Below are 20,409 nucleotides of genomic sequence, written 5' to 3'. Positions count from 1 at the left end.
AAAAATGCAAAAAAAAAATTGCACTAACTTAAAAGTTAGCTTTTAGGTCGATTTTCTTCCAAACTGGCCGAATTTCAGCTCCCCCCAAAATTTCAACTGATGATTACTCCACGAACACTGAAGCTAAAGAAGTCGTTTTGGGCTCGTTGGAATTGTTCTGAGTCCAAAATTGTGATACGATATTGAAAAAACAAAATTTAGACAGAAAAGAACAAAAATTTTGAAATTTTCTTTTTTTGCACCACGCTCGATTAGGCTTAACTTTTTGGCATCACCGAGCTTTCAAGAACTCATAACTTTGAACTGGTTCGACGAAACTGGTTCATTTTCTCAGTCCCCCAAGATTTGACGATGGTCTTACGATAGAAATAGAAAAATTTGGAAATCTTAAGTTTTTTGGGCAACTTATGGCCGTTCGCGCAATTCACCAGGCTCAATTAGACTCTTCATACTGACATCTTCACTCTATTAAGGTAATTTGCAGGTTCAGAATTTTCAGGTGGACTGCTCCCGATGGTAGTGTAAGACCGGGACAATCCGTGAGTCAACTGAAGCAAGCTTCGGTGTTAACTCGGGAAGTAAAAATCAGTTTAATATTGGTGCCAGGCTATGCCCAGCATGCCAGATATTAAGCTGACAAGAACAGATACTACACATGATCTTAGCCAAAAGGCCGAGAAGCGATAACTAAACCTTTTCCTAATTTTGGTACATGCCTTGAACATAACAATGAAAAAACAGCTCGCATCATAAAAAATTATATTTATCCGACTGGGTTGAGAGCTGGGTTGCTCCCGGACCAACTTATGAAAGGTCAAGGGGGAAAGTTGAAAAGAGGTAGCCATAATGACACTTCGCCCTAACAAAACTCCCCTGCTGGCTAGTAAATCTATCGTAAGAGTACAGTAGACTACGTTATAACCATCTGCGTTTGTGCCGTTATATACGACATGGGCTTAACGATGTGGACAAAGACAGAATCTGCGGTTCTGCCTTAGGCATTTGAGTAATTCCGCTTCCATTTATATCCTGACTAGCATATAACTATGTACATTACTTTTAAAACACTCGCCCTCGCGCGAGAGTAGAAATATGCTCTTATACCATGAAAAATTTTGCACGCTCACGTTATAATTTATGCAATTCAAACAAAATTTGAAAAATTGACAATTTTCAGAATTTTTTTGGCCCAATGAGTTTTATGGCCAAATCGGCTGGTCAAAACCTACGGAGCGTGTACAAGGTGTCTTAGATGACCATTTATGGCATGATAGCCGCTCACTCAACGTTAGTGGCATATGGTCGAATACCAGCCAGGATACTGATAGATGCTTTTAGCCTAACTGTTGTGATAAACTTATTAAATAGGTAAGTTTTCAAATCTATTTGATAAGTTTCTTTGAATGCACTCTGCGACAACAGAGAGCACCCCATTTTATGAAAAATGCAAAAAAAAAATTGCACTAACTTAAAAGTTAGCTTTTAGGTCGATTTTCTTCCAAACTGGCCGAATTTCAGCTCCCCCAAAAATTTCAACTGATGATTACTCCACGAACACTGAAGCTAAAGAAGTCGTTTTGGGCTCGTTGGAATCGTTCTGAGTCCAAAATTGTGATACGATATTGAAAAAACAAAATTTAGACAGAAAAGAACAAAAATTTTGAAATTTTCGTTTTTTGCACCACGCTCGTTTAGGCTTAACTTTTTGGCATCACCGAGCTTTCAAGAACTCATAACTTTGAACTGGTTCGACGAAATTGGTTCATTTTCTCAGTCCCCCAAGATTTGACGATGGTCTTACGATAGAAATAGAAAAATTTGGAAGTCTTAAGTTTTTTGGGCAACTTATGGCCGTTCGCGCAATTCACCAGGCTCAATTAGACTCTTCATACTGACATCTTCACTCTGTTAAGGTAAATTGCATAGTGCGGGTTCAGAATTTTCAGGTGGACTGATGCCGATGGTAGTGCAAGACCGGAACAATCCGTGAGTCAACTGAAGCAAGCTTCGGTGTTAACTCGGGATGTAAAAATCAGTTTAATATTGGTGCCAGGCTATGCCCAGCATGCCAGATATTAAGCTGACAAGAGCAGATACTACACATGATCTTAGCCAAAAGGCCGAGAAGCGATAACTAAACCTTTTCCTAATTTTGGTACATGCCTTGAACATAACAATGAAAAAACAGCTCGCATCATAAAAAATTATATTTATCCGACTGGGTTGAGAGCTGGGTTGCTCCCGGACCAACTTATGAAAGGTCAAGGGGGAAAGTTGAAAAGAGGTAGCCATAATGACACTTCGCCCTAACAAAACTCCCCTGCTGGCTAGTAATCTATCGTAAGAGTACAGTAGACTACGTTATAACCATCTGCGTTTGTGCCGTTATATACGACATGGGCTTAACGATGTGGACAAAGACAGAATCTGCGGTTCTGCCTTAGGCATTTGAGTAATTCCGCTTCCATTTATATCCTGACTAGCATATAACTATGTACATTACTTTTAAAACACTCGCCCTCGCGCGAGAGTAGAAATATGCTCTTATACCATGTAAAATTTTGCACGCTCACGTTATAATTTATGCAATTCAAACAAAATTTGAAAAATTGACAATTTTCAGAATTTTTTTGGCCCAATGAGTTTTATGGCCAAATCGGCTGGTCAAAACCTACGGAGCGTGTACAAGGTGTCTTAGATGACCATTTATGGCATGATAGCCGCTCACTCAACGTTAGTGGCATATGGTCGAATACCAGCCAGGATACTGATAGATGCTTTTAGCCTAACTGTTGTGATAAACTTATTAAATAGGTAAGTTTTCAAATCTATTTCATAAGTTTCTTTGAATGCACTCTGCGACAACAGAGAGCACCCCATTTTATGAAAAATGCAAAAAAAAAATTGCACTAACTTAAAAGTTAGCTTTTAGGTCGATTTTCTTCCAAACTGGCCGAATTTCAGCTCCCCCAAAAATTTCAACTGATGATTACTCCACGAACACTGAAGCTAAAGAAGTCGTTTTGGGCTCGTTGGAATTGTTCTGAGTCCAAAATTGTGATACGATATTGAAAAAACAAAATTTAGACAGAAAAGAACAAAATTTTTGAAATTTTCGTTTTTTGCACCACGCTCGATTAGGCTTAACCGAGCTTTCAAGAACTCATAACTTTGAACTGGTTCGACGAAACTGGTTCATTTTCTCAGTCCCCCAAGATTTGACGATGGTCTTACCATAGAAATAGAAAAATTTGGAAATCTTAAGTTTTTTGGGCAACTTATGGCCGTTCGCGCAATTCACCAGGCTCAATTAGACTCTTCATACTGACATCTTCACTCTATTAAGGTAATTTGCAGGTTCAGAATTTTCAGGTGGACTGCTCCCGATGGTAGTGTAGGACCGGGACAATCCGTGAGTCAACTGAAGCAAGCTTCGGTGTTAACTCGGGAAGTAAAAATCAGTTTAATATTGGTGCCAGGCTATGCCCAGCATGCCAGATATTAAGCTGACAAGAACAGATACTACACATAATCTTAGCCAAAAGGCCGAGAAGCGATAACTAAACCTTTTCCTAATTTTGATACATGCCTTGAACACAACAATGAAAAAACAGCTCGCATCATAAAAATTTATATTTATCCGACTGGGTTGAGAGCTGGGTTGCTCCCGGACCAACTTATGAAAGGTCAAGGGGGAAAATTGAAAAGAGGTAGCCATAATGACACTTCGCCCTAACAAAACTCCCCTGCTGGCTAGTAAATCTATCGTAAGAGTACAGTAGACTACATTATAACCATCTGCGTTTATGCCGTTACATACGACATGGGCTTAACGATGTGGACAAAGACAGAATCTGCGGTTCTGCCTTAGGCATTTGAGTAATTCCGCTTCCATTTATATCCTGACTAGCATATAACTATGTACATTACTTTTAAAACACTCGCCCTCGCGCGAGAGTAGAAATATGCTCTTATACCATGTAAAATTTTGCACGCTCACGTTATAATTTATGCATTTCAAACAAAATTAGAAAAATTGACAATTTTCAGAATTTTTTTGGCCCAATGAGTTTTATGGCCAAATCGGCTGGTCAAAACCTACGGAGCGTGTACAGGGTGTCTTAGATGACCATCTATGGCATGATAGCCGCTCACTCAACGTTAGTGGCATATGGTCGAATACCAGCCAGGATACTGATAGATGCTTTTAGCCTAATTGTTATGATAAACATATTAAATAGGTAAGTTTTCAAATCTATTTGATAAGTTTCTTTGAATGCACTCTGCGACAGCAGAGAGCATGCGATTTTATGAAAAATGCAAAAAAAAAATTGCACTAACATAAAAGTTAGCTTTTAGGTCGATTTTCTTCCAAACTGGCCGAATTTCAGCTCCCCCCAAAATTTCAACTGATGATTACTCCACGAACACTGAAGCTAAAGAAGTCGTTTTGGGCTCGTTGGGATTGTTCTGAGTCCAAAATTGTGATACGATATTGAAAAAACAAAATTTAGACAGTAAAGAACAAAAATTTTGAAATTTTCGTTTTTTGCACCACGCTCGATTAGGCTTAACTTTTTGGCATCACCGAGCTTTCAAGAACTCATAACTTTGAACTGGTTCGACGAAATTGGTTCATTTTCTCAGTCCCCCAAGATTTGACGATGGTCTTACGATAGAAATAGAAAAATTTGGAAGTCTTAAGTTTTTTGGGCAACTTATGGCCGTTCGCGCAATTCACCAGGCTCAATTAGACTCTTCATACTGACATCTTCACTCTATTAAGGTAATTTGCAGGTTCAGAATTGTCAGGTGGACTGCTCCCGATGGTAGTGTAAGACCGGGACAATCCGTGAGTCAACTGAAGCAAGCTTCGGTGTTAACTCGGGAAGTAAAAATCAGTTTAATATTGGTGCCAGTCTATGCCCAGCTTGCCAGATATTAAGCTGACAAGAACAGACACTACACATGATCTTAGCCAAAAGGCCGAGAAGCGATAACTAAACCTTTTCCTAATTTTGGTACATGCCTTGAACACAACAATGAAAAAACAGCTCGCATCATAAAAATTTATATTTATCCGACTGGGTTGAGAGCTGGGTTGCTCCCGGACCAACTTATGAAAGGTCAAGGGGGAAAATTCAAAAGAGGTAGCCATAATGACACTTCGCCCTAACAAAACTCCCCTGCTGGCTAGTAAATCTATCGTAAGAGTACAGAATACTACATTATAACCATCTGCGTTTATGCCGTTACATACGACATGGGCTTAACGATGTGGACAAAGACAGAATCTGCGGTTCTGCCTTAGGAATTTGAGTAATTCCGCTTCCATATATATCCTGACTAGCATATAACTATGTACATTTCTTTTAAAACACTCGCCCTCGCGCGAGAGTAGAAATATGCTCCATGTAAAATTTTGCACGCTCACGTTATAATTTATGCAATTCAAACAAAATTTGAAAAATTGACAATTTTCAGAATTTTTTTGGCCCAATGAGTTTTATGGCCAAATCGGCTGGTCAAAACCTACGGAGCGTGTACAAGGTGTCTTAGATGACCATTTATGGCATGATAGCCGCTCACTCAACGTTAGTGGCATATGGTCGAATACCAGCCAGGATACTGATAGATGCTTTTAGCCTAATTGTTGTGATAAACTTATTAAATAGGTAAGTTTTCAAATCTATTTGATAAGTTTCTTTGAATGCACTCTGCGACAGCAGAGAGCACCCCATTTTATGAAAAATGCAAAAAAAAATTGCACTAACTTAAAAGTTAGCTTTTAGGTCGATTTTCTTCCAAACTGGCCGAATTTCAGCTCCCCCCAAAATTTCAACTGATGATTACTCCACGAACACTGAAGCTAAAGAAGTCGTTTTGGGCTCGTTGGAATTTTTCTGAGTCCAAAATTGTGATACGATATTGAAAAAACAAAATTTAGACAGAAAAGAACAAAAATTTTGAAATTTTCGTTTTTTGCACCACGCTCGATTAGGCTTAACTTTTTGGCATCACCGAGCTTTCAAGAACTCATACTTTGAACTGGTTCGACGAAATTGGTTCATTTTCTCAGTCCCCCAAGATTTGACGATGGTCTTACGATAGAAATAGAAAAATTTGGAAGTCTTAAGTTTTTTGGGCAACTTATGGCCGTTCGCGCAATTCACCAGGCTCAATTAGACTCTTCATACTGACATCTTCACTCTATTAAGGTAATTTGCAGGTTCAGAATTTTCAGGTGGACTGCTCCCGATGGTAGTGTATAACCGGGACAATCCATGAGTCAACTGAAGCAAGCTTCGGTGTTAACTCGGGAAGTAAAAATCAGTTTAATATTGGTGCCAGGCTATGCCCAGCATGCCAGATATTACGCTGACAAGATCAGATACTACACATGATCTTAGCCAAAAGGCCGAGAAGCGATAACTAAACCTTTTCCTAATTTTGGTACATGCCTTGAACACAACAATGAAAAAACAGCTCGCATCATAAAAATTTACATTTAACCGACTGTGTTGAGAGCTGGGTTGCTCCCGGACCAACTTATGAAAGGTCAAGGGGGAAAGTTGAAAAGAGGTAGCCATAACGACACTTCGCCCTAACAAAACTCCCCTGCTGGCTAGTAAATCTATCGTAAGAGTACAGTAGACTACTTTATAACCATCTGCGTTTGTGCCGTTACATACGACATGGGCTTAACGATGTGGACAAAGACAGAATCTGCGGTTCTGCCTTAAGCATTTGAGTAATTCCGCTTCCATTTATATCCTGACTAGCATATAACTATGTACATTACTTTTAAAACACTCGCCCTCGCGCGAGAGTAGAAATATGCTCTTATACCATGTAAAATTTTGCACGCTCACGTTATAAGTTATGCATTTCAAACAAAATTTGAAAAATTGACAATTTTCAGAATTTTTTTGGCCCAATGAGTTTTATGGCCAAATCGGCTGGTCAAAACCTACGGAGCGTGTACAGGGTGTCTTAGATGACCATCTATGGCATGATAGCCGCTCACTCAACGTTAGTGGCATATGGTCGAATACCAGCCAGGATACTGATAGATGCTTTTAGCCTAATTGTTGTGATATACTTATTAAATAGGTAAGTATTCAAATATATTTGATAAGTTTTCTTTGAATGCACTCTGCGACAGCAGAGAGCACCCCACATTTTATGAAAAATGCAAGAAAAAAAATTGCACTAACTTAAAAATTAGCTTTTAGGTCGATTTTCTTCCAAAATGGCCGAATTTCAGCTCCCCCCCAAAATTTCAACTGATGATTACTCCACGAACACTGAAGCTACAGAAGTCGTTTTGGGCTCGTTGGAGTTGTTCTGAGTCCAAAATTGTGATACAATATTGAAAAAATAAAATTTAGACAGAAAAGAACAAAAATTTTGAAATTTTCGTTTTTTGCACCACGCTCGATTAGGCTTAACTTTTTGGCATCACCGAGCTTTCAAGAACTCATAACTTTGAACTGGTTCGACGAAATTGGTTCATTTTCTCAGTCCCCCAAGATTTGACGATGGTCTTACGATAGAAACAGAAAAATTTGGAAGTCTTATGTTTTTTGGGCAACTTATGGCCGTTCGCGCAATTCACCAGGCTCAATTAGACTCTTCATACTGACATCTTCACTCTGATAAAGTAAATTGCATAGTGCGGGTTCAGAATTTTCAGGTGGACTGATGCCGATGGTAGTGTAAGACCGGGACAATCCGTGAGTCAACTGAAGCAAGCTTCGGTGTTAACTCGGGAAGTAAAAATCAGTTTAATATTGGTGCCAGGCTATGCCCAGCATGCCAGATATTAAGCTGACAAGAACAGATACTACACATGATCTTAGCCAAAAGGCCGAGAAGCGATAACTAAACCTTTTCCTAATTTTGGTACATGCCTTGAACACAACAATGAAAAAACAGCTCGCATCATAAAAATTTATTTTTATCCGACTGTGTTGAGAGCTGGGTTGCTCCCGGACCAACTTATGAAAGGTCAAGGGGGAAAGTTGAAAAGAGGTAGCCATAACGACACTTCGCCCTAACAAAACTCCCCTGCTGGCTAGTAAATCTATCGTAAGAGTACAGTAGACTACATTATAACCATCTGCGTTTGTGCCGTTACATACGACATGGGCTTAACGATGTGGACAAAGACAGAATCTGCGGTTCTGCCTTAGGCATTTGAGTAATTCCGCTTCCATTTATATCCTGACTAGCATATAACTATGTACATTACTTTTAAAACACTTGCACTCGCGCGAGAGTAGAAATATGCTCTTATACCATGTAAAATTTTGCACGCTCACGTTATAATTTATGCATTTCAAACAAAATTTGAAAAACTGACAATTTTCAGAATTTTTTTGGCCCAATGAGTTTTATGGCGAAATCGGCTGGTCAAAACCTACGGAGCGTGTACAGGGTGTCTTAGATGACCATCTATGGCATGATAGCCGCTCACTCAACGTTAGTGGCATATGGTCGAATACCAGCCAGGATACTGATAGATGCTTTAAGCCTAATTGTTGTGATATACTTATTAAATAGGTAAGTATTCAAATCTATTTGATAGAATTTCTTTGAATGCACTCTGCGACAGCAGAGAGCACCCCATTTTATGAAAAATGCAAGAAAAAAAATTGCACTAACTTAAAAATTAGCTTTTAGGTCGATTTTCTTCCAAAATGGCCGAATTTCAGCTCACCCCAAAATTTCAACTGATGATTACTCCACGAACACTGAAGCTACAGAAGTCGTTTTGGGCTCGTTGGAGTTGTTCTGAGTCCAAAATTGTGATACAATATTGAAAAAAAAAATTTAGACAGAAAAGAACAAAAATTTTGAAATTTTCGTTTTTTGCACCACGCTCGATTAGGCTTAACTTTTTGGCATCACCGAGCTTTCAAGTACTCATAACTTTGAACTGGTTCGACGAAATTGGTTCATTTTCTCAGTCCCCCAAGATTTGACAATGGTCTTACGATAGAAATAGAAAAATTTGGAAGTCTTAAGTTTTTTGGGCAACTTATGGCCGTTCGCGCATTTCACCAGGCTCAATTAGACTCTTCATACTGACATCTTCACTCTGATATGGTAAATTGCATAGTGCGGGTTCAGAATTTTCAGGTAGACTGATGCCGATGGTAGTGTAAGACCGGAACAATCCGTGAGTCAACTGAAGCAAGCTTCGGTGTTAACCTGGTATGTAAAAATCAGTTTAATATTGGTGCCAGGCTATGCGCAGCATGCCAGATATTAAGCTGACAAGAACAGATACTACACATGATCTTAGCCAAAAGGCCGAGAAGCAATAACTAAACCTTTTCCTAATTTTGGTAGATGCCTTGAACACAACAATGAAAAAACAGCTCGCATCATAAAAATTTATATTTATACGACTGGGTTGAGAGCTGGGTTGCTCCCGGACCAACTTATGAAAGGTCAAGGGGGAAATTTGAAAAGAGGTAGCCATAATGACACTTCGCCCTAACAAAACTCCCCTGCTGGCTAGTAAATCTATCGTAAGAGTACAGTAGACTACATTATAACCATCTGCGTTTGTGCCGTTACATACGACATGGGCTTAACGATGTGGACAAAGACAGAATCTGCGGTTCTGCCTTAGGCATTTGAGTAATTCCGCTTCCATTTATATCCTGACTAGCATATAACTATGTACATTACTTTTAAAACACTCGCCCTCGCGCGAGAATAGAAATATGCTCTTATACCATGTAAAATTTTGCACGCTCACGTTATAATTTATGCAATTCAAACAAAATTTGAAAAATTGACAATTTTCAGAATTTTTTTGGCCCAATGAGTTTTATGGCCAAATCGGCTGGTCAAAACCTACGGAGCGTGTACAGGGTGTCTTAGATGACCATCTATGGCATGATAGCCGCTCACTCAACGTTAGTGGCATATGGTCGGATACCAGCCAGGATACTGATAGATGCTTTTAGCCTAATTGTTGTGATAAACTTATTAAAAAGGTAAGTATTCAAATCTAGTTGATAAGTTTTCTTTGAATGCACTCTGCGACAACAGAGAGCACCCCATTTTATGAAAAATGCAAGAAAAAAATTGCACTAACTTAAAAGTTAGCTTTTAGGTCGATTTTCTTCCAAAATGGCCGAATTTCAACTCCCCCCAAAATTTCAACTGATGATTACTCCACGAACACTGAAGCAAAAGAAGTCGTTTTGGGCTCGTTGGAATTGTTCTGAGTCCAAAATTGTGATACGATATTGAAAAAATAAAATTTAGACAGAAAAGAACAAAAATTTTGAATTTTTCGTTTTTTGCACCACGCTCGATTAGGCTTAACTTTTTGGCATCACCGAGCTTTCAAGAACTCATAACTTTGAACTGGTTCGACGAAATTGGTTCATTTTCTCAGACCCCCAAGATTTGACGATGGTCTTACGATAGAAATAGAAAAGTTTGGGAGTCTTAAGTTTTTTGGGCAAGTTATGGCCGTTCGCGCAATTCACCAGGCTCAATTATACTCTTCATACTGACATCTTCACTCTATTAAGGTAATTTGCAGGTTCAGAATTTTCAGGTGGACTGCTCCCGATGGTAGTGTAAGACCGGGACAATCCGTGAGTCAACTGAAGCAAGCTTCGGTGTTACCTCGGGAAGTAAAAATCAGTTTAATATTGGTGCCAGATATTAAGCTGACAAGAACCGATACTACACATGATCTTAGCCAAAAGGCCGAGAAGCGATAGCTAAACCTTTTCTAATTTTGGTACATGCCTTGAACACAACAATGAAAAAACAGCTCGCATCATAAAAATTTATATTTATCCGACTGGGTTGAGAGCTGGGTTGCTCCCGGACCAACTTATGAAAGGTCAAGGGGGAAAGTTGAAAAGAGGTAGCCATAATGACAGTTCGCCCTAACAAAACTCCCCTGCTGGCTAGTAAATCTATCGTAAGAGTACAGTAGACTACATTATAACCATCTGCGTTTGTGCCGTTACATACGACATGGGCTTAACGATGTGGACAAAGACAGAATCTGCGGTTCTGCCTTAGGCATTTGAGTAATTCCGCTTCCATTTATATCCTGACTAGCATATAACCATGTACATTACTTTTAAAACACTCGCCCTCGCGCGAGAGTAGAAATATGCTCTTATACCATGTAAAATTTTGCACGCTCACGTTATAATTTATGCAATTCAAACAAAATTTGAAAAATTGACAATTTTCAGACTATTTTGGCCCAATGAGTTTTATGGCCAAATCGGCTGGTCAAAACCTACGGAGCGTGTACAGGGTGTCTTAGATGACCATCTATGGCATGATAGCCGCTCACTCAACGTTAGTGACATATGGTCGAATACCAGCCAGGATACTGATAGATGCTTTTAGCCTAATTGTTGTGATAAACTTATTAAATAGGTAAGTTTTCAAATCTTTTTGATAAGTTTCTTTGAATGCACTCTGCGACAACAGAGAGCACCCCATTTTATGAAAAATGCAAGAAAAAAATTGCACTAACTTAAAAGTTAGCTTTTAGGTCGATTTTCTTCCAAAATGGCCGAATTTCAACTCCCCCCAAAATTTCAACTGATGATTACTCCACGAACACTGAAGCTAAAGAAGTCGTTTTGGGCTCGTTGGAATTGTTCTGAGTCCAAAATTGTGATACGATATTGAAAAAATAAAATTTAAACAGAAAATAACAAAAATTTTGAATTTTTTCCTTTTTTGCACCACGCTCGATTAGGCTTAACTTGTTGGCATTACCGAGCTTTCAAGAACTCATAACTTTGAACTGGTTCGACGAAATTGGTTCATTTTCTCAGACCCCCAAGATTTGACGATGGTCTTACGATAGAAATAGAAAAATTTGGAAGTATTAAGTTTTTTGGGCAAGTTATGGCCGTTCGCGCAATTCACCAGGCTCAATTAGACTCTTCATACTGACATCTTCACTCTGTTAAGGTAAATTGCATAGTGCGGGTTCAGAATTTTCAGGTGGACTGATGCCGATGGTAGTGTAAGACCGGAACAATCCGTGAGTCAACTGAAGCAAGCTTCGGTGTTAACTCGGGATGTAAAAATCAGTTTAATATTGGTGCCAGGCTATGCCCAGCATGCCAGATATTAAGCTGACAAGAACAGATACTACACATGATCTTAGCCAAAAGGCCGAGAAGCAATAACTAAACCTTTTCCTAATTTTGGTAGATGCCTTGAACACAACAATGAAAAAACAGCTCGCATCATAAAAATTTATGTTTATCCGACTGGGTTGAGAGCTGGGTTGCTCCCGGACCAACTTATGAAAGGTCAAGGGGGGAATTTGAGAAGAGGCAGCCATAATGACACTTCGCCCTAACAAAACTCCCCTGCTGGCTAGTAAATTTATCGTAAGAGTACAGTAGACTACATTATAACCATCTGCGTTTGTGCCGTTACATACGACATGGGCTTAACGATGTGGACAAAGACAGAATCTGCGGTTCTGCCTTAGGCATTTGAGTAATTCCGCTTCCATTTATATCCTGACTAGCATATAACTATGTACATTACTTTTAAAACACTCGCCCTCGAGCGAGAATAGAAATATGCTCTTATACCATGTAAAATTTTGCACGCTCACGTTATAATTTATGCAATTCAAACAAAATTTGAAAAATTGACAATTTTCAGAATTTTTTTGGCCCAATGAGTTTTATGGCCAAATCGGCTGGTCAAAACCTACGGAGCGTGTACAGGGTGTCTTAGATGACCATCTATGGCATGATAGCCGCTCACTCAACGTTAGTGGCATATGGTCGGATACCAGCCAGGATACTGATAGATGCTTTTAGCCTAATTGTTGTGATAAACTTATTAAAAAGGTAAGTATTCAAATCTATTTGATAAGTTTTCTTTGAATGCACTCTGCGACAACAGAGAGCACCCCATTTTATGAGAAGTGCAAGAAAAAAATTGCACTAACTTAAAAGTTAGCTTTTAGGTCGATTTTCTTCCAAAATGGCCGAATTTCAACTCCCCCCAAAATTTCAACTGATGATTACTCCACGAACACTGAAGCTAAAGAAGTCGTTTTGGGCTCGTTGGAATTGTTCTGAGTCCAAAATTGTGATACGATATTGAAAAAATAAAATTTAGACAGAAAATAACAAAAATTTTGAATTTTTTCCTTTTTTGCACCACGCTCGATTAGGCTTAACTTGTTGGCATTAACGAGCTTTCAAGAACTCATAACTTTGAACTGGTTCGACGAAATTGGTTCATTTTCTCAGACCCCCAAGATTTGACGATGGTCTTTCGATATAAATAGAAAAATTTGGGAGTCTAAAGTTTTTTGGGCAAGTTATGGCCGTTCGCGCAATTCACCAGGCTCAATTAGACTCTTCATACTGACATCTTCACTCTATTAAGGTAATTTGCAGGTTCAGAATTTTCAGGTGGACTGCTCCCGATGGTAGTGTAAGACCGAGACAATCCGTGAGTCAACTGAAGCAAGCTTCGGTGTTAACTCGGGAAGTAAAAATCAGTTTAATATTGGTGCCAGGCTATGCCCAGCATGCCAGATATTAAGCTGACAAGAACAGATACTACACATGATCTTAGCCAAAAGGCCGAGAAGCGATAGCTAAACCTTTTCTAATTTTGGTACATGCCTTGAACACAACAATGAAAAAACAGCTCGCATCATAAAAATTTATATTTATCCGACTGGGTTGAGAGCTGGGTTGCTCCAAGACCAACTTATGAAAGGTCAAGGGGGAAAGTTGAAAAGAGGTAGCCATAATGATACTTCGCCCTAACAAAACTCCCCTGCTGGCTAGTAAATCTATCGTAAGAGTACAGTATACTACATTATAACCATCTGCGTTTGTGCCGTTACATACGACATGGGCTTAACGATGTGGACAAAGACAGAATCTGCGGTTCTGCCTTAGGCATTTGAGTAATTCCGCTTCCATTTATATCCTGACTAGCATATAACTATGTACATTACTTTTAAAACACTCGCCCTTGCGCGAGAGTAGAAATATGCTCTTATACCATGTAAAATTTTGCACGCTCACGTTATAATTTATGCAATTCAAACAAAATTTGAAAAATTGACAATTTTCAGAACTTTTTTGGCCCAATGAGTTTTATGGCCAAATCGGCTGGTCAAAACCTTCGGAGCGTGTACAGGGTGTCTTAGATGACCATCTATGGCATGATAGCCGCTCACTCAACGTTAGTGGCATATGGTCGAATACCAGCCAGGATACTGATAGATGCTTTTAGCCTAATTGTTGTGATAAACTTATTAAATAGGTTAGTTTTCAAATCTATTTGATAAGTTTCTTTGAATGCACTCTGCGACAACAGAGAGCACCCCATTTTATGAAAAATGCAAGAAAAAAATTGCACTAACTTAAAAGTTAGCTTTTAGGTCGATTTTCTTCCAAACTGGCCGAATTTCAGCTCCCCCCAAAATTTCAACTGATGATTACTCCACGAACACTGAAGCTAAAGAAGTCGTTTTGGGCTCGTTGGAATTGTTCTGAGTCCAAAATTGTGATACGATATTGAAAAAACAAAATTTAGACAGAAAAGAACAAAAATTTTGAAATTTTCTTTTTTTGCACCACGCTCGATTAGGCTTAACTTTTTGGCATCACCGAGCTTTCAAGAACTCATAACTTTGAACTGGTTCGACGAAACTGGTTCATTTTCTCTTTCCCCCAAGATTTGACGATGGTCTTACGATAGAAATAAGAAAATGCAAGAAAAAAATTGCACTAACTTAAAAGTTAGATTTTAGGTCAATTTTCTTCCAAAATGGCCGAATTTCAGCTCCCCCCAAAATTTCAACTGATGATTACTCCACGAACACTGAAGCTAAAGAAGTCGTTTTGCGCTCGTTGGAATTGTTCTGAGTCCAAAATTGTGATACGATATTGAAAAAATAAAATTTAGACAGAAAAGAACAAAAATTTTGAAATTTTCGTTTTTTGCACCACGCTCGATTAGGCTTAACTTTTTGGCATCACCGAGCTTTCAAGAACTCATAACTTTGAACTGGTTCGACGAAATTGGTTCATTTTCTCAGTCCCCCAAGATTTGACGATGGTCTTACGATAGAAATAGAAAAATTTGGAAGTCTTAAGTTTTTTGGGCAAGTTATGGCCGTTCGCGCAATTCACCAGGCTCAATTAGACTCTTCATACTGACATCTTCACTCTATTAAGGTAATTTGCAGGTTCAGAATTTTCAGGTGGACTGCTCCCGATGGTAGTGTAAAATCGGGACAATCCGTGAGTCAACTGAAGCAAGCTTCAGTGTTAACTCGGGAAGTAAAAATCAGTTTAATATTGGTGCCAGGCTATGCCCAGCATGCCAGATATTAAGCTGACAAGAACAGATACTACACATGATCTTAGCCAAAAGGCCGAGAAGCGATAGCTAAACCTTTTCCTAATTTTGGTACATTATTTGAACACAACAATGAAAAAACAGCTCGCATCATAAAAATTTATATTTATCCGACTGGGTTGAGAGCTGGGTTGCTCCCGGACCAACTTATGAAAGGTCAAGGGGGAAAGTTGAAAATAAGGTAGCCATAATGACACTTCGCCCTAACAAAACTCCCCTGCTGGCTAGTAAATTTATCGTAAGAGTACAGTAGACTACATTATAACCATCTGCATTTGTGCCGTTACATACGACATGGGCTTAACGATGTGGACAAAGACAGAATCTGCGGTTCTGCCTTAGGCATTTGAGTAATTCCGCTTCCATTTATATCCTGACTAGCATATAACTATGTACATTACTTTTAAAACACTCGCTCTCGCGCGAGAGTAGAAATATGCTCTTATACCATGTAAAATTTTGCACGCTCACGTTATAATTTATGCAATTCAAACAAAATTTGAAAAATTGACAATTTTCAGAATTTTTTTGGCCCAATGAGTTTTATGGCCAAATCGGCTGGTCAAAACCTACGGAGCGTGTACAGGGTGTCTTAGATGACCATCTATGGCATGATAGCCGCTCACTCAACGTTAGTGGCATATGGTCGAATACCAGCCAGGATACTGATAGATGCTTTTAGCCTAATTGTTGTGATAAACTTATTAAATAGGTAAGTTTTCAAATCTATTTGATAAGTTTCTTTGAATGCACTCTGCGACAACAGAGAGCACCCCATTTTATGAAAAATGCAAGAAAAAAATTGCACTAACTTAAAAGTTAGCTTTTAGGTCGATTTTCTTCCAAAATGGCCGAATTTCAGCTCCCCCCAAAATTTCAACTGATGATTACTCCACGAACACTGAAGCTAAAGAAGTCGTTTTGGGCTCGTTGGAATTTTTCTGAGTCCAAAATTGTGATACGATATTGAAAAAATAAAATTTAGACAGAAAAGAACAAAAATTTTGAAATTTTCGTTTTTTGCACCACGCTCGATTAGGCTTAACTTTTTGGCATCACCGAGCTTTCAAGAACTCATAACTTTGAACTGGTTCGACGAAATTGGTTCATTTTCTCAGTCCCCCAAGATTTGACGATGGTCTTACGATAGAAATAGAAAAATTTGGAAGTCTTAAGTTTTTTGGGCAAGTTATGGCCGTTCGCGCAATTCACCAGGCTCAATTAGACTCTTCATACTGACATCTTCACTCTATTAAGGTAATTTGCAGGTTCAGAATTTTCAGGTGGACTGCTCCCGATGGTAGTGTAAGATCGGGACAATCCGTGAGTCAACTGAAGCAAGCTTCGGTGTTAACTCGGGAAGTAAAAATCAGTTTAATATTGGTGCCAGGCTATGCCCAGCATGCCAGATATTAAGCTGACAAGAACAGATACTACACATGATCTTAGCCAAAAGGCCGAGAAGCGATAGCTAAACCTTTTCCTAATTTTGGTACATTATTTGAACACAACAATGAAAAAACAGCTCGCATCATAAAAATTTATATTTATCCGACTGGGTTGAGAGCTGGGTTGCTCCCGGACCAACTTATGAAAGGTCAAGGGGGAAAGTTGAAAAGAGGTAGCCATAATGACACTTCGCCCTAACAAAACTCCCCTGCTGGCTAGTAAATTTATCGTAAGAGTACAGTAGACTACATTATAACCATCTGCATTTGTGCCGTTACATACGACATGGGCTTAACGATGTGGACAAAGACAGAATCTGCGGTTCTGCCTTAGGCATTTGAGTAATTCCGCTTCCATTTATATCCTGACTAGCATATAACTATGTACATTACTTTTAAAACACTCGCTCTCGCGCGAGAGTAGAAATATGCTCTTATACCATGTAAAATTTTGCACGCTCACGTTATAATTTATGCAATTCAAACAAAATTTGAAAAATTGACAATTTTCAGAATTTTTTTGGCCCAATGAGTTTTATGGCCAAATCGGCTGGTCAAAACCTACGGAGCGTGTACAGGGTGTCTTAGATGACCATCTATGGCATGATAGCCGCTCACTCAACGTTAGTGGCATATGGTCGAATACCAGCCAGGATACTGATAGATGCTTTTAACCTAATTGTTGTGATAAACTTATTAAATAGGTAAGTTTTCAAATCTATTTGATAAGTTTCTTTGAATGCACTCTGCGACAACAGAGAGCACCCCATTTTATGAAAAATGCAAGAAAAAAATTGCACTAACTTAAGAATTAGCTTTTAGGTCGATTTTCTTCCAAAATGGCCGAATTTCAGCTCCCCCCAAAATTTCAACTGATGATTACTCCACGAACACTGAAGCTACAGAAGTCGTTTTAGGCTCGTTGGAGTTGTTCTAAGTCCAAAATTGTGATACAAAATTGAAAAAATAAAATTTAGACAGAAAAGAACAAAAATTTTGAAATTTTCGTTTTTTGCACCACACTCGATTAGGCTTAACTTTTTGGCATCACCGAGCTTTCAAGAACTCATAATTTTGCACTGGTTCGACGAAATTGGTTCATTTTCTCAGTCCCCCAAGATTTGACGATGGTCTTACGAAAGAAATAGAAAAATTTGGAAGTCTTTAATTTTTTGGGCAAGTTATGGCCGTTCGCGCAATTCACCAGGCTCAATTAGACTCTTCATACTGACATCTTCACTCTGTTAAGGTAAATTGCTTAGTGCGGGTTCAGAAATTTCAGGTGGACTGATCCCGATGGTAGTGTAAGACCGGGACAATCCGTGAGTCAACTGAAGCATGCTTCGGTGTTAACTCGGGATGTAAAAATCAGCATGCCAGATATTAAGCTGACAAGAACAGATACTACACATGATCTTAGCCAAAAGGCCGAGAAGCGATAACTAAACCTTTTCCTAATTTTGGTACATGCCTTGAACACAACAATGAAAAAACAGCTCGCATCATAAAAATTTATATTTATCCGACTGGGTTGAGAGCTGGGTTGCTCCCGGACCAACTTATGAAAGGTCAAGGGGGAAATTTGAAAAGAGGTAGCCATAATGACACTTCGCCCTAACAAAACTCCCCTGCTGGCTAATAAATCTATCGTAAGAGTACAGTAGACTACGTTATAGCCATCTGCGTTTGTGCCGTTACTTACGACATGGGCTTAACGATGTCGACAAAGACAGAATCTGCGGTTCTGCCTTAGGCATTTGAGTAATTCCGCTTCCATTTATATCCTGACTAGCATATAACTATGTAAATTACTTTTAAAACACTCGCCCTCGCGCGAGAGTAGAAATATGCTCTTATACCATGTAAATTTTTGCACGCTCACGTTATAATTTATGCAATTCAAACAAAATTTGAAAAATTGACAATTTTCAGAATTTTTGTAGCCCAATGAGTTTTATGGCCAAATCGGCTGATCAAAACCTACGGAGCGTGTACAGGGTGTCTTAGATGACCATCTATGGCATGATAGCCGCTCACTCAACGTTGGTGGCATATGGTGGAATACCAGCCAGGATACTGATAGATGCTTTTAGCCTAATTGTTGTGATAATTTGGCGCGTGATAATATCAAAATTACTTTTTATTTTGTTACTGAAATCCAACTGAAGAAAACTTTGCATTGTTTTCCTCACATTACCTATTTTTGGACATGGCTGATAGCCAGTCGCCTTCTTTCTCTGAAGTTCTCGCTGAGGGCATTGCAAGACCTCATACTAAAGTCACTTCATTCTTAAAAATGACCATCATTCCTCCCTTTACAAAAGAACACTTCAAGTCTAATGCTAGTTTTGACGCTGCCTCAAAAAAAAACCATTGTTGACATCTTGTCCTCCTTTAAACCCCATCATCGAGATCAAATTACCATCTCCAAAGCTTTCTCTACTGTCAAAGAAAAAAGATTACATTCTTTAATCGTTATCGCTCCAACTGAGGCGGAGGATGACCTGACCACCATGAAGACAGAAGGACTGCAGCTCCTTGACAAGACTATCTTCCACACTGGAGACCACTTCTGGAGATACGATCCAACCGGGTTTCCAAAGACGGCCATGCTACGCATGAACCAGGTGCCCGGGCTTTGTGACGATGAGGCAGTCCTCGAAGCCCTGCAGCTCCCCCCAAAAGTTCATGTGGAGGGAGAAGTTACGCGTCAACGCGAGAAGTGTGGACAGGGGAGCTTCTTCAATGGTAAAGCTTCGGCCGTTACCATAATCCCCAATGAGAGCGCTGAAACTGACCTGAGGCAGTGGTCGTTCAACGCTGTCAAAACTCGGCCATTCAAATGGCTCGATCTACCCTTCAACGCGCATGTCCCGTCAATTCATTCCTGCAGTCTCTGCAAGGAAGAGAAGAAGCCTTATATTGGTCATGATGATTCCTGGTGTCGGATCAGGAGACAACAACCACCAGAGGTCAACCAGACGACATCTGATTTGGCCATAAGCAATTCTGCTGATGGGACTCCGGCTTCTGAGGGCCGAATGGATGAGGAGGACTGGCATGTGATGAAGGCGCGCAGTAGCCTCAGAAGGAGTGGGGCGTTCAGCCGCCAGAAATCGCAGAGACGACACAGCAGCCCAGACGCGGAGAAGCAGACTCCATCAAAACTGCAAAAAAGAGAACAACAGGTATCGAACAGTCTAAAAACTTCTCATACATAACTTTTTCATAATGTTTTGCTTTATATTTCTAAAGAGCAGCGGTTTCACTGAGAAGCTGAAACCTCTAGGCATCCTTGTTCCAATAGGAAAGCCAGAACGTGGGAAAACGTCGCATAAACACTACATTTTAGGTCTAAAATTTAAAAAACTAGACGTTCTAACCTCTAAAAAAACAGTCTTTTCCTCTAATAGAGGTCGGGGCTTTAAACTCCAGACAGACAGTTTGCATAGTTCAGTACTATTGGCTACATTTTTTACCCTTAATTGGAATTTTGACAAGTTTTTTGAAAGTCAAATTGCTTTGATCTTTAAAATTT

General features: G+C 39.3%; 11 non-coding genes and 2 pseudogenes across 11 annotated transcripts; all 13 read right to left on the bottom strand.

Moving 5' to 3' along the window:
- Positions 1-494: 494 nt before the first annotated feature.
- Positions 495-685, bottom strand: LOC134849283 (U2 spliceosomal RNA). Its single transcript, XR_010163309.1, has one exon. It is a non-coding gene; the product is annotated as a U2 spliceosomal RNA (small nuclear RNA).
- A 1,256-nt stretch (positions 686-1,941) lies between these two features.
- On the bottom strand, positions 1,942-2,132 carry LOC134849588 (U2 spliceosomal RNA). Its single transcript, XR_010163604.1, has one exon. It is a non-coding gene; the product is annotated as a U2 spliceosomal RNA (small nuclear RNA).
- A 1,235-nt stretch (positions 2,133-3,367) lies between these two features.
- On the bottom strand, positions 3,368-3,558 carry LOC134849566 (U2 spliceosomal RNA). Its single transcript, XR_010163582.1, has one exon. It is a non-coding gene; the product is annotated as a U2 spliceosomal RNA (small nuclear RNA).
- Positions 3,559-4,807: 1,249 nt separating this feature from the next.
- On the bottom strand, positions 4,808-4,998 carry LOC134849644 (U2 spliceosomal RNA). The gene has a single exon (XR_010163658.1). It is a non-coding gene; the product is annotated as a U2 spliceosomal RNA (small nuclear RNA).
- Positions 4,999-6,239: 1,241 nt separating this feature from the next.
- On the bottom strand, positions 6,240-6,430 carry LOC134849612 (U2 spliceosomal RNA). The gene has a single exon (XR_010163627.1). It is a non-coding gene; the product is annotated as a U2 spliceosomal RNA (small nuclear RNA).
- A 1,261-nt stretch (positions 6,431-7,691) lies between these two features.
- LOC134849534 (U2 spliceosomal RNA) lies at positions 7,692-7,882 on the bottom strand. The gene has a single exon (XR_010163551.1). It is a non-coding gene; the product is annotated as a U2 spliceosomal RNA (small nuclear RNA).
- A 1,257-nt stretch (positions 7,883-9,139) lies between these two features.
- LOC134849747 (U2 spliceosomal RNA) lies at positions 9,140-9,330 on the bottom strand. The gene has a single exon (XR_010163754.1). It is a non-coding gene; the product is annotated as a U2 spliceosomal RNA (small nuclear RNA).
- A 1,250-nt stretch (positions 9,331-10,580) lies between these two features.
- Positions 10,581-10,752, bottom strand: LOC134849769 (U2 spliceosomal RNA; annotated as a pseudogene).
- A 1,255-nt stretch (positions 10,753-12,007) lies between these two features.
- On the bottom strand, positions 12,008-12,198 carry LOC134849514 (U2 spliceosomal RNA). Its single transcript, XR_010163531.1, has one exon. It is a non-coding gene; the product is annotated as a U2 spliceosomal RNA (small nuclear RNA).
- A 1,251-nt stretch (positions 12,199-13,449) lies between these two features.
- On the bottom strand, positions 13,450-13,640 carry LOC134849442 (U2 spliceosomal RNA). The gene has a single exon (XR_010163460.1). It is a non-coding gene; the product is annotated as a U2 spliceosomal RNA (small nuclear RNA).
- Positions 13,641-15,260: 1,620 nt separating this feature from the next.
- On the bottom strand, positions 15,261-15,451 carry LOC134849274 (U2 spliceosomal RNA). Its single transcript, XR_010163300.1, has one exon. It is a non-coding gene; the product is annotated as a U2 spliceosomal RNA (small nuclear RNA).
- Positions 15,452-16,701: 1,250 nt separating this feature from the next.
- On the bottom strand, positions 16,702-16,892 carry LOC134849277 (U2 spliceosomal RNA). The gene has a single exon (XR_010163303.1). It is a non-coding gene; the product is annotated as a U2 spliceosomal RNA (small nuclear RNA).
- A 1,256-nt stretch (positions 16,893-18,148) lies between these two features.
- On the bottom strand, positions 18,149-18,311 carry LOC134849775 (U2 spliceosomal RNA; annotated as a pseudogene).
- Between the last annotated feature and the right edge of the window lie 2,098 nt (positions 18,312-20,409).

This window comes from Symsagittifera roscoffensis, chromosome 6 (assembly GCF_963678635.1).
Source record: "Symsagittifera roscoffensis chromosome 6, txSymRosc1.1, whole genome shotgun sequence".
NCBI classification, from domain to species: domain Eukaryota; kingdom Metazoa; phylum Xenacoelomorpha; order Acoela; family Convolutidae; genus Symsagittifera; species Symsagittifera roscoffensis.
This window is presented reverse-complemented; position numbering and strand designations above follow the sequence as displayed.